This window comes from Narcine bancroftii, chromosome 6 (assembly GCF_036971445.1).
Source record: "Narcine bancroftii isolate sNarBan1 chromosome 6, sNarBan1.hap1, whole genome shotgun sequence".
Classification (NCBI taxonomy): domain Eukaryota; kingdom Metazoa; phylum Chordata; class Chondrichthyes; order Torpediniformes; family Narcinidae; genus Narcine; species Narcine bancroftii.
Window position 1 is genome coordinate 213195333 of NC_091474.1, and position 6424 is coordinate 213201756.

The 6424-nt window shown below is 41.3% G+C and overlaps 1 long non-coding RNA gene across 1 annotated transcript; it reads right to left on the reverse strand.

Annotated features, from left to right (window-relative positions):
• Positions 1–5193: 5193 nt before the first annotated feature.
• Positions 5194–5971, reverse strand: LOC138735517 (uncharacterized). Its single transcript, XR_011339730.1, has 2 exons — positions 5870–5971; positions 5194–5471 (listed from the first exon to the last, which is right to left on the reverse strand). It is a non-coding gene; the product is annotated as an uncharacterized lncRNA (long non-coding RNA).
• Positions 5972–6424: the final 453 nt, after the last annotated feature.

Genomic DNA, 6424 nt, shown 5'->3' on the forward strand with positions numbered 1-6424 from the left:
TAACTGTGCCTTAAAGCACAACATTTTGCTGTTCTGTAGCTGTCCCTGCTCGGTTAGCACCACAGTTCCAAGTTTAGTGGTATAATGTTTACATATTTACGGGAAATGGGTGTTACTAGCAAGCCCAGGATTTTTGTCAGGACTTAAGTGCCCTTCAAAATATGCTGGGACCTTAAATTGCTGCAGTCTTTTTGGTGGCACATCCCAGGGGGAGTTCCAAGTTTTAATTCTGCTGACAGTGGAAACATGGATATGTTTTTTTCCATGTCAGAATATTGTGAGGAAAACTTGAGAGTTCTGATGTTTCTACTTTTTTGTTGCTTTTGTGCTTCTCCGGTGTAGAGGTTGTCACATTCAGGAGTGCTTGGAAGAATTGCAATGCATTCTGTGGATTGAAATTTGCAATTGACATGCACAAGAGACAGAGGAGAAGGATGAAGGATCACTCAAAAGGGCTGCTTTGCTCTGTCATTGATTTCTTGAGTATATTTGGAGTTGCTGTCATCTAAGTAAGCAGACTAGATTTTTCCAGATTTATTATCAGAATACCTACATGACATCACATACAACCCGGAGATTCTTTTTCCTGTGGGCCAGGCAGAATTACCACTGTACATGGATAATACAGCACATGTAAACAAATAAAGAACTGTAAACAAACTGACTGTGCAGCACAGAGAGAATTTTAAAAAATCATTAAAGTTCTCCACACCAGGTGGACACTCTACTGTGGACGTCGCTGGAAGTGTCGGGTGAGGTGTGCACTAAACTGAAGCTGAGACGTTGTAGCCGCATCTCTGTTGGTACAGAGAACTTTTTATGTGTAAGAGTCCCTGTTTGTAGTGTGTGTACTCAAGTATGTCAAGTATAAGTTCACTATTGTCGGAGTCCAAATTAATTAAAGCTACATGTGATTGTAAAACTTGTGTCCAGACTTGTCTCTCTATGACCCCATGGAAACGGATACTCTTCCCAACACAAGGTACTGATGTGCTTTCTTCACGACGCCTTTAGTGTGCTTGGTTCAGGAAAAATCCTCCAAGAATGTGACTTCCAAGAACTTCTCATCCTTTCCACCTCTGATCTCCCAATGATCACTGGATTGTATACCTCTAGCTTTCCCTTCCTGAAGTCAACTGTCAGCTCCTTAGTTTTGGTGACATTGAGTGCAAGATTGTTGTTGATGCACCATTCAGCCAAGTTTTCATTCTCTCTCCTGTGTGCTGACTCCTTTCCTTTCTTTATACAACCCACTGCAGTGGTATCATTGGCGAATTTATAGATGGTGTTATTGTCGTAATGGACCACACAGTTGTAGGTGTAAAGTGAGAAGAGCAGGAGGCTAACTGTGCAGTCCTGTAGTGCTCTGGTACTGATGGAGATTGTGGAAATGTTCTTACCAATCCCATTGATTGTAGTCTGGAAGTGAGTAAATCCATGATCCAATTAGACAGTGGGGTGTTGAGTCCCAGGTCTTGGAGTTTGCTGATCAATTTTGAGGGGATGATGGTGTTAAACGCCGAATTGTGGTCAATAAAGAGCATCCTGATGAATACATCCTTACTTTCCAGATGTTCCAGGGCTTTGTGTAGAGATCTTAGAGATGGCAGAAAGGCTTTGGTGAAGGAGAAGGTGAGTCACTTCCTGGAATTATCAGTGTACATCACTACTTCTGACTTTGAGATGCAAGGAATATCATTTCAAGCAGTGATTATAATTATTGGCTAATTCCAGAGCTCCATGAGAAATGGTTCCAATATTTATTCTCAGTGTGCTTAGTGGTCAGGAAAAGTAATTGCAGAAAATCACTTTCAGTGTTCTGTGAGATATTGGCAATACAGGCACGGAGCTTCAGTAACTGCACTAATGATTATTTACAAACTGACATTGTGTTTCTATCATATGTTCTAGTAATAACACATAACAGTGCAGGGGTAACTTTGCAGGAAAGTTTGCATTGATTGTAGAAGACAGCTCCACACGACCTTCTCAAGGGCAATTAAGGCTAGGCAATAGATCATGGCCTTGCTGGTGATGCCCAGATCCTGGAAATGATCAGATATAAAAAAATAGTTGGAGTAGAGTTTCCTGTGGAAAACCTTTTAGCAAAGATCTGGGATGGAGCATCCAAATGCCTGTACATTCAAACATTTGACCCTGTCCTAAATCCAGAGTTGGAGTATGTGAATAATATTGTCAAGTGTGGGCACCATCTATGCTATTGGACTCCTGAACTAATGTTGCCTCTGCACTTAGAGGATTGCACTCAAAGATCTCAGGAAAGATTAAAAGAAATGACTCATCTTGAATGCTAGTTTTAGTGGTATTATTGATTTTTGTTATTGATTGCAGCACTGACACCTTGGTCTTTTTACCTTTGACTATTTGGTAGTACTTTGTATCATTGGATGTTAAGGGCCTATCTCACTGGCCTGGAAACTAGGTAGAGACCTGCTGGCGACTCGAGTCTCTGCCACGTCTCCGGGAGACTAACCGGGTCTCCGGGGAGTCGCCAGAACATCGAACATGTTCAATTTTTCTGGAGACTTCTTCCAGTCTCCAGCAGGCCTCCATTAGTCACAGCAACTAATGTTGTCCGCGACTGGGAGACGTCTCCACGACCTCTCTGCAACGTCTCCGGAACCTCTCCGCGACATCGCCACGACCTGCTGGAGACCAAGGAGACTGAGGAGAGGTCGCGGCAACGCCGCGGAGAGGTCGCCATTAGTCGTCGCGACTGATGGAGACATCGCCCTGGCGTCGCCTTGATGAGAACACAAGCCGTGTTTTGGTTGCCTGAGTTGCCGCGACTGATCAGTCGCGGCGACGTCTCCACCAATGAGATACTACCTTTAGGGATGCATTTGTGTCCCTTCTAGCCAGTTGTAGTGTGGATTGTGGAGGATCACGTAACCTTTCTGTCTGGAACCTAGTCAGTCGTTGCATCACTTGCTAATCAAAGTTGGACTCTGCTCAATCATTAGTGCACACCTGACCATTGTCCACTGTAAATGACTTAGTGATTACCTCGGATGGACTCCCCAGCTTATTGCACTTTAAAAGCCCACCATATGCAGCAATTGATTCCCTTTGGTCCTGACTATGAGTCGTTGGTCAGTGCACTACGCTAAGAGTGGGACAGTAGTTTTGTGTGGGAATACTTAACATTGAGTCATACTCCTTTAGAACAGGGAACCAGGAGTAGGTGTTGAAGTCCCCGTATAGTAAAAATGTACTAATTAGTAAATTTTACTGAACGTGTGTGAGAGAGAGTGTAATCGGCCACTGGCATCAGAGACCTCTGTATCCAATGTGACTGCTCACATTGTTCAAAGTACCAAGTGTTGTTTAGTGCTTTCCTCATAACAGTTTTCCCGTATGTGCAATAAAGATCATCCTTTGTTTGTTTAGCCTGTGTCTGGACTAATTTATCTGTGAATCCACTGAACCTGATTTGATCACATGTAACACCAGTGTCACCAAAAATAACAATTCCTGCTGATATGCATTCACTAACTCCCAAATTCTGAATAAGTGTTGAAGGACAGGAGAGGGGAAGGTACACTGCAAGATGATCTTTTTCCTGATTAAGTCATCTATTAAAAAAGAAAAGGTGCAGCCAAATTTCACAATTCTGAAATTCTTACATTGAAGTTTCAGTTAACCTACATGCCTTGGAATGCAATGGAGCACGAAGTTGCCTGAATGTTTGTCTCTTTTAGTGCCTTATGCAAATTCTCTGTTGCCTGCACTTGTGTTGCTGTGGACTGTTGAAGTTGCATTCATTATCTCTCAGTGACTGGCTAATAAAGTTCATAAAGAGTAAACATGCAAATACCCTTAGTAATCCATGTTGACAATTGCTGCAAATAATTGAAATTTCCATTCGATTCAGCAGCCATTAATTCCTTCTTGTCAGATCAAACTTGGTCTCTCATGTCTCCTGTCTCTGAACCTGAGGACTTTATTAGATCTCTTTGTCCCATTTGTGAAGATTGTGAAATATGTGAAAAGAAATTGCTGATTTGTTGGAAAAGGACACCCACTAATAATGAGTTAATAACTCCTCAACTAAATGTGTTTAAAATGTATAAGCCTTAAAGTAGAGCTAGAATGTCCCTTCTCAGAAACATAACTATGAGGTTGAATTTACAGCCAGGTGATTCTTCACTGAAAGGGAGGGAGCTGACTGTTATCTCCCAGCTTCAACCATATCCATGCCACTGAGCAAGTCCAAAGGTTTGTACAGACTACTAGATGGCACTTTAGATCCTCGTCTCTCTGCGCAAGGAAGCAGTAGAGGCTGCCTCATTAAATATATTTAAAAACACAGACAGATATTTACATAGTAGACGATTTAAGAATTATGGGGATAAGGCAGGTGTGTAAGTGGAGCTGTGTCTATGGCCAGATCAGCCATGATCTTAATAATGATGAAGCAGGCTCAAAGGGAGGTGCAGGTCAGTGGGATTAGACAGAATATTAATTTGACTCATATAAGAAGGGCAGGTGGGCCTGTTTTCTGTGCTGTAACGTTCCATTGTTCTATGGTTCTCGATGGCCTACTCCTGATCCTATTTCTTATGTACCAACATCTGACCCATCAACTGTTCCCATCATGGGTTAGTTTAGTAGAGAATTATATATGGTTACTCTTTTTACTTTATTGACCAGTCATTCTGAGAGATAATTTATGCAAATTTAACATATGTGGGTGCAATTTGCAGAATTTGGAGAAGGAGGTGAAAGGCAGAGAAACATAAGGAGATGTTTTAATGTAGAGGAAAGTGCATCCTTAAGGTTGTATTTTCCAGAATTAGAATCAGAGACAGATCGGTGTTACTGGAGATCCGTTGTAACTCTGTTGTGTGGGAATTGAAGGTCAGAGGGTGCAAAAGAAAACAATTTGACATGACTCAATGTGAACACAAGAGAAGCTGTAACTTGGGTAAAATGGTAATATATGGCAATTGAATTGAATCAGGCAAGGGATAATCAGGGTCTTTTTGGATCTCAGATGCCCTCATTCTATCGGCAGATGTTCAGTAACAAAATTAGGAACTTGAATTGATGAGAGATTTGATGGAAAAGAAAGCATTGGGAGTGGATTTGATGGAAAATTTAAACAAGCCAATAGTGGGAAGGCATTATTATTTTGCTGAGTGTAGTAAATGGACAAACTCAATCATGGGCTCATTTGAGGACTCTTGTGCAATTTATTGATTTTTAAAATTCTCTCTGTATTGCACATTGCTCTGTATTACATTCGTTATAACCATAACCATATAACCATTTACGGAGCGGAAACAGGCCATGTTGGCCTTTCAAGTCCGCACAGGTTCACTGATTTTGTGCGCCCTCTTCAGGCATTGGTCCCGGTAGATCTCCTGCTCCCTCCAATTCTTCATAAGCTTTTTCTTCCTTCTCTTTGACTTCATCTTCATCCTCTTGGTCCCTCTGAATCGCCTTACCTGCAGAAAAAAGAATCTCACAGTTGTATGTGGTGTCATGTATGTACCTGACAATAAATCTAAAATCTGATAATGAGGGATTGAATAAGACAAGAAAGGAGGGAGAGCAATAATCATTATTACTGGTTAGTGACAAGGAATCTCAGAGTGAGGACAAACATGCTGTGGAAGCTGCAATTACAGCTGGGGATTTTGCAACAAGGGAAAGCTCCAGTCTGAGGATATAGATCTGTGGATTTTGGCTTTCAGTTCAGTTATTTAGGACTGAAATTACCTTGAAGGGAAGGTCAAAAGAAAAGAAAAAGCTTTGGGAGAATGAAAGGTTCCTATCACATCAGAGGCAAAGAGAATAGATATGGACTAGAAGGAAGTAAAATTGTCAGAGGATTAACGATTACCTATTGTAATGCACGTCGAAAGAAACAAAGGCTTGTTGATCCAATTCAAGGCTTTTATTAACTAGAAGACTGGAGCGTATCACATGTAGTTCGACCAGTCCAGAATGATCTGCGTCTGGCTAGGAGCAACCCTTTAAGACCTGCAGTAGGCGTGGCTACACTCTCAGCCAATCACCACCATCCTATACTACAATGTATACATATACACATTGGTGATAGAATCCGCACTATCACACCGATCCATTATAATGAAGGCACAGGAGTAGTTCAGTAAGATGAGGAATGGAAATATTACTTAGTTCGGGAGAATTGGTGAGTGGAAAGGAAATTCTCACCAAGAATCTGGCTTCTTTTTAGGTTGGGTTGTCAGAAGATTGACATGATTAGATTGTGGTCTGCAATTGACAAAAGAGCCCATATTTCTGAATTGGATTGCAGAGTAGAATGTAATGGACGGAGAAAAATAGAGAAAAAGAGAAAAATATTTTTTTCATCCTATTATGATGCTAGTTATTTTTATCTTGGCAAATCTCCCACCATTACAACTCCTTTCAA